The sequence below is a fragment of the Anolis carolinensis genome, chromosome 1, assembly GCF_035594765.1.
Source record: "Anolis carolinensis isolate JA03-04 chromosome 1, rAnoCar3.1.pri, whole genome shotgun sequence".
Classification (NCBI taxonomy): Eukaryota; Metazoa; Chordata; class Lepidosauria; order Squamata; family Dactyloidae; genus Anolis; species Anolis carolinensis.
Genome location: NC_085841.1, coordinates 281,530,210 through 281,542,870, shown reverse-complemented (window position 1 = coordinate 281,542,870; position 12,661 = coordinate 281,530,210). Strand labels below are relative to the sequence as shown.

General features: G+C 38.3%; 1 long non-coding RNA gene across 3 annotated transcripts in view; it reads left to right on the top strand.

The window, feature by feature from the left end:
* Window positions 1-12,661, top strand: part of LOC107982745 (uncharacterized) — a 159,480-nt gene that overhangs the window by 137,853 nt on the left and 8,966 nt on the right. The window lies entirely within an intron of this gene.

Here is a 12,661-nt window from a genome sequence, read left to right as displayed (position 1 = left end):
AAAAATAATAATAAACTTTATTTATACCCCGTCACCATCTCCCCAACGGGAACTCGGGGCGGCTTACATGGGGCCATGCCCAGAACAATACAATATAACAAAATACAATAGAAAAACAAATCATAGCACATTAAACAACACAGTAAAAGAAAATATACACTACATTAAACAAGATCAAAAGTAGCCTGAGTATTGAACTATAATACAGGAGACCAGGCTTTAAATTTTAGCTTAGTCACAGAAACCCACTAAGGACCACAGGAAAGTCATAGTATCTGAGCCTCAGAGGAAAGCAAAAACAAACCTCCTCAGAACAAATCTTGCTAGGAAAGCCCTGTGATAGGTTTGCCTTAGGGTTGTTATAAGTCGAAAACGACTTGGAGGCACACAACAAATCAAGTCAGTATGTATCAGGCTTCACAATACTATAGCATTTATTCCAGTTTAGACACCAAGGGTTTGATGGGTTACTTGATCTTTCTGGCAGAGAATTGTAAATTAATCTTTCTAAACTGCAAATGTTGAGATTCGATAGGATAAAAAGAGCAATTTAATTGGAATTGTAGTATTATAATTGTGTTGTGTGAAAGGAGCCAAGAGAGAAAAGCTAGGTAGAATCCAACCATGAAATCACTCTATACCTCAAAATTTGGGGTTACATGCCCCAGTTGTATGCTTGCAAAAATAAATGTTAAGCACCTTCCCATAGTTCTTAACACTTTTTTCTATCGTCATGAATAACAAGCCAGCAACAAAGCCTTCAGAATTGCAATTATTTGCTTCATTATCTTTTCCCCCTCAAAGAGAAGTTATTGATTTTTATACATCAGAAACTCTTACCCAGAGACCATTAAGGGATAAAGTTCTATTTCTTAAATTTTGGTTCATTCAATTAAGGACTGTGACCACCTTCTTTAATGATGGAGCTACTGAAGGTGACATCACAGATTTCCAAGCCTGTGTTGCAGTTGATTGATCATTGTCACCTCAAGGGTTAAATTTCCTATGGTCACTGCCTCAACATGATATCCCAGGGGGATTTCACTGAGCAAGATTTTGCCTTGGAGATGGATGATCAGCAAAAAGATATTGATCTAGAGTCACTTCAATCATTTACTTTTTTCTTCTATTTCTCTGAAGTATCTCTAGTAATTTGATCAAGTGTCAACCAAAACCAACCATGAAATTACTTAGAAAATTGAAATTCTGTCTATAGTCTTCTTTGAAATAAAGGGGGAGAGAAATAGAGATACAGAGCAAGCTTCTCATTGCAAAAGCCAATACACAATATATTGTGATAACAAGCAGCTCACTTAATTTTTATTTACAGTGGGCCCTTGGTACCCACTGTGGGTTGTTTCTGGGACCCCCTGTGGATACCAAAATTCATGGATGCTCAAAGCTATGATATAAATATTGATAATTAGATAGATTAATAAAATTGTGTTTCTCATATGAAATAACAAAATAAAGTTTTATTGTGGGGGATTTGGGGACGTGATATATTGAAACCATGGATGGCTGAATTCAAGGATGCAGAACCCATGGATACAGAGGGACAGCTGTACATTTCTAACCTGGTTTTCCTCTGAGGTGGCAAACATGGCCTTCATAGTCCCTGGGTTATCCTTACAACAACCCTGTGACACAAGCACAAGACTGCCAGATGTCCCTTATTTGAGAGCTGGAGAGCTTGTCCCTTATAGGGTTGGCAGGTGTTGCCTTTTGCAAGGGATTCCTTTATTTGACAGTTGAAAAGCTCTTCATTTTATATAGACAAGTGATTTCCAAACCCTAATCCTCAGGTGTCTTGAATTTAAACTCCATAAACATCAGCTGACTTGGCCAATGATCAGGTATTCTAGGAGCTGAAGTCCAAAACATCTGGAAGACTACGTTTTGGAAGAAAAGATAAAAACTAAACAGGTTTGCCAAAAAAAATGCTGTACAGTGGGCCCTTTACAAAGACAGGAATGTGTGCATCCTGTAGTTTATAAATGTGGTCAGTATATTTTTGCATGACCAACATGGTAACCCTTGAATATTCTTCCATAGGAATAGATGAATGTGTTAACTGATATCAATACTATACTTTGGCATTTAGGTAGAACCCAAATTTGATAATAGCAACTGCTTGATTGTCAACTCTGCATGTGTGGTATAGATCTCAAGCTGAAAAGATGCAATGTGATTAAATTACAGTATGTGGAATCTTTCTCATAGAAAATGTGACTATTCTGCTGTTGGCACTGAACTGAAATTGCTATGCTTTTCATGTTTTGGAAGAGTCACTACATGTGTGTATGGGCTTTTAAGACAACTATTAACTTATGAGGACCCTATGAATTTCATAGGGTTTTTAAAGGTAAGAAATAGTCAGAGGTGGCTTTACCCCTATTCTTCCTCTGAAATATACCTTACAGCACCTAATATTCCTTGCTGATCTCCCATCCAAATATTATCTAGAGTGGACCCTGCTTAATTTCCAAAATTAGACAAGATATTGTGTCTTTGCTACTAAATAAGATACATCTAATGGCTCAGAAATGTTGTGACCTTTCAACCTGGCATTGATTTGGATGAAGTTTTTATGTCCCACGGTAAAAGGCCTTTTCGGATGATGATGATTATGATGATGATGATGATGGAGGAGAAGTAGGAGCAATGCCAAGATAACATGGACCAAAGAGAGCCAGAAGAGGCTTGCAGCCCTGCCTTGGCTCCAGGAAGCTTCTAGTTCATCACCATCTGTAAGCCACAAGGAAGATAACAGTTACAGTTCACCCTGTAGAATGTCATAAAATAAAAATGTTGGAAGGAAAGGAACAACTTTAAATACAGGATGCGGAACTAATTAGGCCAGCAAGCCTTCTCAGCTTTAGACTTTGTTCAGGACTGCTCTTGCCATTTGGACTCTGATCTGTCTGGATCATGCTCTTGCTTCCTATTGTAACTCAGCGAAAGCTCTGGGATGAGCCTGGCATTCACCTGCCAGTTTCTGCTAACTTTAGGAACACTCACCTGGGCACTTAATAGCCTTAAACAGGGCCTAAGTATTGACGTATGCATGTATAGCATTTTATAACAATGATAATTTCATTTTGGAATGTGACACAACTAACATTTTGGCAAAAACATTTGTCCTTGCAAATGTGTCATTCAGAAAACTCACATCCTACCTATATTAATGTCAACGTTCCAAACTACAGAAAAAAAAGAAAAGAAAAGAAAAGAAAAGAAAAGAAAAGAAAAGAAAAGAAAAAGAACCCAAATACTGTGACAATTAATATCATATGTCAATTCAGGAATAAGCCCTACTTAGGTCAGTTTTAGTCTCAGGTAAATAGAGGTAGGCATCACAGCCTAAAATGTATTACATCATTCACAGGCATAAGGTATGATAACCATTGACTTTATAAAATGATCAAAGAAGTGCAACTAAAAAATCACATAGCGTTGAAGATACTGTCAATATAACTATGGTATTGACTTGGAATGCTTTGAATAATAATATCCATAATGAGGACTGAGTTATATGATTCCAGTCGTGAAATGTCTTTTTTCAGAGATGTGCTCTGAAAGAAACTATCTTGGGCAACTGTACAGGCACAGTTTTGAGAAGCAGAGTATATGTTAATCAGGTGGTCCATAAGTTCAGCACTTTGATTCTGTCCATTGAAATAACAGGATCCTGGAAGAAGGGAAACCTACAGTGTTCAGCAACAATGTTTAAACACTTCAGTGTTGATGATATACTATTCACTTCCCCACATTTACAACCAGTCTGAAATCCAATGGTCTCTAAATCAACCCACAGATGTTTTCAATTTTTCATTAGAAGACATACGTTGAAATGTTTTGGAATATGTATAACAGGCAACTCACACTGAACTTAACAAGAATTGTTCCCTTACAAAACAAAAGCAGATAACAAGAAATTGTTGCTGAGAAATATTTGCTTAAATTGCTTAAACAGAAAGACAACTTTTGAAGCAAAATATGTAGTGAGTTTCTGATGTCTGAAAAGTAGCAGAAGTATCCATAATGAGATTAAAAAAAACTTTCCCCCAAAAAATGTACCAGGCATGGATCCAATAAAATAATGTTCAAACAAAAAAAAAAGCAAGCATAATATTCCAAAGATCACATTTTTATTTAATTAAAAGGAAAAGAACTCTAATAGGTCAATAATAATGACTTATGACTTCCTATATGTGACACATTTAAAATAAATGGCCGTCTACCATTAAAAGGAACATCTTTTTCAAAAAATCTGCAAAAGAAATTAATGCAGGGCATAGCAAAAAATGAAGTTTTCAATTTCCTTCTTCAAGATTTGTTTTCATGTACTGAGTCTAAGAAGACTATAGGCTTAAAACCCCTTCAGCAAATAACAGGAAGGCTTTTGCCATAATAGCCTATGACCTCATTCCAGCTGAAATTAAGGTAATTTCATTGGATGTAATTTAGGAAGGAGAATATATATAGCTTTCCCATCTTTAAGAGTGCTAACAGATTCTGTTGCCACCAGCATATAATCATGAATGATTTAGCATTTAAGGGTCATCAACCAGCAAGAGACTTCTTATATATACAATGTTTATGATATTTTCCTGGTGGATTTTTTTTTTCTCTTGGAATGTTTAATTTTTTAAAAAGGTGTTTTAACCAGTGTTACCACCATTCTTCCAGGATCTAAAACCACATTCTTCTGACAGCAGAGAGGAGCCACTGGAGATATGAGATCTCCCCATTGAGGAGTGGAGACAGAAGTATATCCAGTGAAGGAGATAGCCGTAAACAAGCAGAAAGTCCTGTATCTCTTACCTTTTTAATGTCTAAGCTCTTGTTTTTCTGGGGTTAGGGAAAAGAAGACATGCTGAGCAGCTTTCATACACATTTCTGAAGTTCATAGTCTGAAAAGTCCACAACTCTTCTGTGCTCTGAACCTTCCTTGCTACCTCGGTGGTATTCAGTGCCAGCCCATAAGCTAGGACAGATCAATTCCCTACCATTGGATTCAGAGGAAGAGAATTGGTTACATAAACATGTATAGCTTTAAAGGGCATTAAAAGAGAAGGAAAATGCTATTCCATCTCCACTTCTATCCCACTAGTATGAGCCCAGCAGGACTTTAGTGTCTTGGATGCTGCCTTGGGCCCCATTTCAGGGGGAAGATAGCATACAAATCAAATAAATATTACACATATAAGCTCTCTGAGATAGGGGTTATTTATGTTTCTAAACTGCCTTTGAGAAAAAGAGTCACTCCAAAGTAATTTATATGAATTAAAATTAATTTATATGAATTAGTATGGCCCTTTAAAATAGCATCTCACTTTCTATGACAGTGGATTCTGTGTAATTTGTAAAACCATAGCCATGCTATATTAAACTGCAAACCAGTCAAGACTTGTGTCTCAGATAATCCTGGAAAGTTCAGTCAGGGTGCAATGGGGTAGACAGCCTTGTTGGCAATTTCCTGTGTTTCGTGCAGAGTAATGCAAAAATATTACAGGCACGACTCTGGAAACAAGGGTTTGAACCCCCGCTCAGCCATTTGGTGACCTTGGCAAATCAGAACAAATCCTGCTGAGAAAACTCCATGATAGGTTCACCATGAGTTGTATTGTTTACTGATGCTTCGTGTTTCTTTCTTTTTACCTGTTTGGATAATAGCACCTTTTAAAAAAGAGGTTCTGCTCATATTACAACTTGATTTCAGTATCCAGAGCATATTTAATATTTTCAGTGATATCATTAGCCTCCAGGATTTAGTGGTCGCTTAGCTTTTTTTTGTTTTGTTTTGTTTAGCATACAGATATGTAGTTTGATATGACAACAGCATTAGTTGGTGGCTTCTATATCAATGAATCAATGAATATCCTCCAAAATTTAGTCCAAACTTTAAAGGGCCTAAACCTATCATCACATTGATTGAGCACCTAGATAGCACCTTTAAAGTTTAGACTTTACCATCCCTTTGATATTGAAGCCAACAGGGGCTACTCATGTGAAAACAGGGGGGGGGGGAGGCAGTTCAGCTAACTGAACCACTCATCCAAATGATGGATCTAAATTCTGAGCTGGAAAATTGTTCAGGGCTGAAAGAAATTGGGTTTTAAATAGAGTTATATTTCCCTGCCCCTTATAGTTGTATATGTACAGGTTCGAGTCCGGCTTATCATTGTGATTGCATCTCTTACTACGAACCCGCAAGAACCTTGAGATCTGCTGGTGAGGCCCTCCTCTCACTCACTCCGCCATCTCAAACATGGCTGGTGGGGACTAGGGAAAGGGCTTTTTTCTTGGTGGCCCCCCGGCTCTGGAACTCCCTGCCGAGGGAAATTAGATCAGCCCCAACGCTGGCCACATTTCGAAAAGGATTGAAAACCAGGCTATTTCAGTGTGCAGATGCTTCCCTCTCCAATGCGTCCACCCCACTCCCTACTACTGCACTTTATTGGCCCAGTCCCAAGATTGGAAGGATTGCACATTTTATATTTTATTTCCTGACCCTACAGAATTCTTTAACAGTGCCTTGTTTACTGTTATCATGTTTTACTGTTATATGCTGTTTTATGCGTCTTGTTTTAAATGTATTTGACACTGTATTTTATGATGTACTGGGCTTTGTCCCCATGTGAGTTGCCCCGAGTCCCCTTGGGGAGATGGAGCGGGATACAAAAATAAAGTATTTATTATTTATATTTATACATCTCAGGGTTATGGACTCTCCATCTTTAAAAGTCTTGAAAGAAAGGTTATGTTGACACCTTTCAGAATTCCTCTAGCCAGGTATTCTAGCATAGTAGGTGGTTGAACTAGACGGCCCTTGTGATCTTTTTCAACTCAATAAGTTTATAATTCAAAGATTCTATATAAAGGTGAGTAGCATGTCAGGTTTTTGTTTTGTTTTTTGTCGTGTCAGGAGCGACTTGAGAAACATGTCAGTAAAAGAATAACAGCCACCCTCATTCTTCACCAACTTGACTGACTACAGAAGTATTCAAATCCAGATATTTAAGAGCTAAGCCCTCAAAGCTCTCATCTTGGATTTGAATTTTTAAACCTTTCTTCCATCATGCATATGCATAAATGGATGGATTTTGGTAAATTCTTACAAAAACAACCTGAACCAAAGTTTTCACGTGTAACTGTTTGAAATATACTCAGTCAAGCATGACAAGCTGCACCAATTCGTATTCAAAGCCAGGTAATTACAAACTTCAGTGACATCTTTAATTCTTGCACAGAGATTCAGTTTGCATAGACGAGGGAGGTATCTTTGCCAAATCCCTAGCAATTAACATAGAAGATACTCACTTCAGTCTTGTAATGTAATTATTAGCTAATTATATCACACCGTTACTCCCTTCCTTCATTACTAAAATGCTCAGAAACTAAGATAACTGCACAGTTTGAAAACAGATTGGATTTAATGCCAGCTTTCATTTCATTTGAATAAACCTCAGAGAATGGAGGGGTAAAGTTTATCGAATTTGATTCAGCAGCAATATGGTCCAGATGGCAGCTAACAGTTTAAAGATGCTATTGAAATATTATAAGCCAGAGGCAGGCAGGTACTCAATAAAGCTGACCATAAATAATTAACCACTTTGGCTTTTAACTAAAGATAAGACATGAGAATTTTTAAAAAGTAATCTGGCAACTGAAAGATCTGATCCTATCAGTGTTAAGCATGTTATAATTACTAATTACATATGAGATTAGAGAGCTTCAGTGCAGAGTTTGCAGTAGCTAAAGTAACTTACAGGAATGAAACCAGCTAATGATCGGATTGAACCAAAGGAAACCACATCAAAGATGGGTAAAGCATTTGGCAGTGGATTAAACAGCAGATACCAAATTCATTCTGAGTTACCTGAACTGTGATGTATTTATTTATAATAGTAAAATTTTTTGACCCTGGTGGTGCAAAGTGATCAAGTGCTCAGGAAACTAAGCAGTCTATGAGAAAAGGACATGCTGCAGTTGGATGGGCCTAAAGCCTAAGCCATCAGCAGGCTGAGTCCCAACAAGGCAATTCAGAATTCAAAACAACTAATAAACAGTGAGTCCAGATATTGTTCATGTGAAGATGTAGATTAAATAAAGAGCTAAAAAAGCAAGCAGCAACAGCAAGATTTAAAAAGGCACTAAGGACTTTATCATACTAGCCTGTTGCCTCATCACAATCACATTGTCTAAGCAAACAAAAACAAACCATTCTTGGAATGATCTCTTTCACACCTCAGTGCAATTGTGTCCAACACTGGCACTTTGTTGATGTAAATTCCCATGATTAGTCTTCTGCACAGCCTTGCTTCCTACCCATGTTTGCCCTATATGCACATTATGGGGGCTTTTCTAATTTTTCTTCTATTTCATCGCAACTGTGAAGCCACACAATTTTGGTATTCTCATGAAACTTTGCAATACAGCAAAACAAAATTATCACACAGGGAACAACAGTGATATTGGACTCAGGAGCGAGTTTTCCGCATGAATGAAAAGAGATGATCCACTGATCAAACATAATGTGACAATGTTTTGAAGTAAGTCCTATTGACAGGTGCCAATGGTTGAGTTTTACATAAAGACCTCATAGGCATGGTGTATTCTGTGTGCATGAAGTGAGAGCCAGCTGGGTGGATCAGCAGTCTCAGAGCAGTAAATCTTAGGACAGGAATGTGCTCCAGTAGGATGGAGATAAAAGAGAATTTGCCTCCAGAGCCGGCCCTAGGTATTTTTCAAGTGTAGGCGAACAGAATTTTGCCCCCCCCCCAAACCAATCACTGAAAAATAAAAGCGTTGGATAAGCGAAAATGTTGGATAATAAGGAAAGATAAAGGAAAAGCCTATTAAACATCAAATTACATTATGATTTTACAAATTAAGCACCAAAACATTATGTTTTACAACAAATCAATAGAAAAAGCAGTTCAAGACATGGTAATGTTATGTAGGAATTACTATATTTGCAAATTTAGCACTAAACATTGAACAGGGATATAGGGCAGTGTGGACTTAGATAACCCAGATAGCCCTCAGTATTTAAAAAAAACTATAAAATCAGGACAATAAATAAAGAACAACACTCTGAAAACAGAAGAAATCCAGACAGTAAACAATCAGGGACAGCTAACACCTCCCAAAAAAAGATTCTCCCAGGCAAGAAGAAGCCAGGCCTTGAAGCCACAGGGCCATTAAATGCTAATCAAGGTGATTAATTACAACATTCACACCTGCTTCAAAGAAAAGTTCTTTCTCCCACCCTGGACCTTCTACAGATATATAAACCCCACATACCTAGCTTCCAAGTTCCCACAGACCTCACAATCTCTGAAGGCCCCAAAGGTGGGCTCCCGTGGTGCGAAGGTGGGTCTGCGCCGGCCGGAAAGCCCAGCACGGGCACCGGGAGGCCCAGCGTGGCTGCCGGAAGGCCCAAAAGAGAAGGAGGTGGAGAGTGGTGCCCTCCTCCCAGGACAATGGCGCCCCTGGGACGATGGCGCCACAGGCAAGTGCCTAGTTTGCCTTATGGTTGGACCGCCTCTGTTTGCCTCCTCCTTATAGACACATTTGTTTTCGGAAATTTAACAAGAAACGTCCTCTCTATCAGAATGATCAAGTTGGTGCCTCCTTTATCAAGCTTTTAGCAATGCAACATACACTGCTCTGTTTCTCCAAGCCTTTCGTGTATTTTCATGTTGCTTTTTGTCTTTTTTTTTAGGCATAGCAACTCAATTCCTGCTTTGATTTTGCTGTGGTGATTTACAGTTTTTTATTGCATTGTTGCTATAAAGTTTACATCATATTGCCGCATTGATAGGCAAAAAAGATGTATAATTTAAAATGCATACATACAAACTGATAGTGCCCATTGTCAGCATGCTGCTTTTGCTTCACATTTTTGAAAGATGTTGACAAAACAGATGTTCTAAATATGAGCACAGTTATCTTCTCAAATAGCCATTTCTATTTTAGATACGTCTGCTTTGCATGTGGGATTTTTACTGGCATTAAAAGAAGTTTCACACACGGAATACATTCAGAGTATGAAATGAGAGTTGGATAGGGAAATTATCCTAAAGGTAAAATTCCTGAACCATGTTCAATCTGGCAGCTGATCATCATTGTCTGGGGCAGTTTATACTTTCTTATAAACCAAACTGGTGGCCTTATATTGGTAGCCACAGGAAGAAACTTGGAGGGTTCTCTATCTATTTTTAACTCAGGAGAATAACATAGTTATCTGAATTAAAGCACAACTTTTTGGGTTACAAATTCTACTCTAATTGCAATTATTTCTTCTGTACATCAAACCTGAATCCTCCCAAGAAAATAAAATAAAACTAAATTGAGACTATCATACTTTGGCCAGATCATGAGATGAGAATACTCATTCCTAAAGACAATAATACTTGGCAAAGTGGAAAGCCATAGGAAAAGAGGAACACACTACAAGTAGACGGAGTCCATCAAGGAAGCATCAACCTTGGGTTTGCAGGATCTGAGCAGGGTTGTTTATTACACAGACTTGATTACAATGAACAACAAAGCCACTAAAAGAATGCCAGCCTCTATGGGTACAGTGTACAGTGCACCTGCATAATAGCAATATGACAAATATTTTACAAAAAAGCAGTAAGAAAGTATCTATTAAGACAAAAATGAATTCAAAAAGATTATGGCAGTTCTACTAAGAAAGCTAAAACAAATCAAATTATTAAGGCATATTCATCACATTCTCAAGTATTCTTCAGGCATCCCAGTGGAATAAAAGGTACAAATTAGCTATATCTATTGAAATTCCACCATTTTCAGTGTGTAGGCAAAATGAATAGTTTTTTCCCCAAACGATTTGCAAATGCTAGGGTGTGGGACAACAATGCAACATACTGAAAATGTCAGAAGGCTGCGACATTTAGCAGACAGAGCTTGACTGCAGTCAAATTAAAAGAGATGCCATCAGTGTCTCCTTGGAGCTCTATCATCATATCTTTGGAAACTATCAGGGGAATCTTGGGAACAGACTCCTGAATTCAAAGACAATCTGTGGCCAGAGCTGTTTCAGATGTGCTCTCTCTGTTTAATAACTGCTGAAATGGAATATAGCTATTCTAGCTACAACTATGATGCTCACTTCCATTGCAATTAGTGGGATGTCTGGCCTACTATATTTCAGTCCTACCCAACAGAATGTGGTCAAAATTGCAGTTTAGTGTTTCTTCTATGAGCATTTCTTGCTGATGGCAGAGCTAGTTTGACATTTTTGGTACAAAGGGAGACTTTCCAACACAAACCCAATGTAAAGTTTAGAGGGATGCAAATCTCTCCTAGCACAGCTGTCCTGGATTCTGAATAAATGGGTGTAGACAAAGTGCTTGTGTAAATAGGTGTCGACAGACAATTGGACACCTGCTTTGCAGAATGACTTTTACAATACCCTGCTCTTATGCTAACTGAAAACGAGGAAAGAACCTTACACTAGGTCCAGTGGCTGTGTTGGTTAGGGCTGTTGAGACTGTTCAGCACAATCTGAAGGGGTTCACCATCCCCACACCTGTTTTAAATGAATGCATGAGGGAATACAACAGCATAGATTTCAAGGAAAAACATGCTCAGTTCACTGGTAAAGTAGCTGGCCAGGATAATTTGCAGCTGCAAGCTGAAATATTGTAATGCTTTTTGCCCGTTTTCCTCCCAAATATACATCTTCCTCCACTGAAGCTGAATGATATACAGGCATTTGCACATCTTTATCATTTCCAGCACAGACAAGAAACTAAATGCACTCCTAGTGCCAGTTACTGTTATAAGAACTCTTTGACTCCATCAATCAAAATTATGCCATACTTAGGCCTCCTGTACTGAATTCACTGCTTTTGCTGCTTGACAACAGTGCTTGTCAACAGTACTACTATGGCTAGATCAAATATTAGAATAACTGAAGTAGGATGCTAGGCTGTTTCTTTCATATATGTAGCATTCTCCCATAAGGGAGGGGGGGGGGGCTACAGTCAGATAATTCTGTAATTGATTGATAGACTAAACTCAGGGCCCTGCTACACATGGCTAAAATTCCGGAAGTAACTGGGTTCAAAGGGAGGAGGTGGCTACACGACATTTCAACAAATTGTTGAACTGTTGAATCTGCTGACCTAAATGTTGGCAGTTTGAGGCTGCAGGTCAGGGTGAGCTCCCACAAGAAGCTAAAACAATGCCAGTTAACAGTAGTCAAACATATTGTAAGAGAGTCCACTTAACCCTTAGAGTCTCCTCAGCAGATAGAGCAAAAAGGGCTGAACATTTCAGAGCCAGATATTTGATTAAGCTCAAGCCACCATCTTTACTGAGTTGTGATTCCAAGTAATGTCCACCGCAGTGTTAGATGGTCACTATCATAATGTGCCATGGGAAAATAGACTATGTATCTGCAGTCAATGTCAGGTAGAAGACATTGTGCATTACCTGTTAGTCTGTCCATTGTACAGTTCCCCAAGAGAAAGACATCTAGAACCTTTGCTGATTCAAGGTAAAGGGAACTTGTGCACTTTCCAATGAGTGACACAAATGACTATGTAACTTACAAAATAGAACAAATCAGTCCTGAACTCTTCCTAAAAGCCAAAATGACTCACTAGAAAAGATGATAATG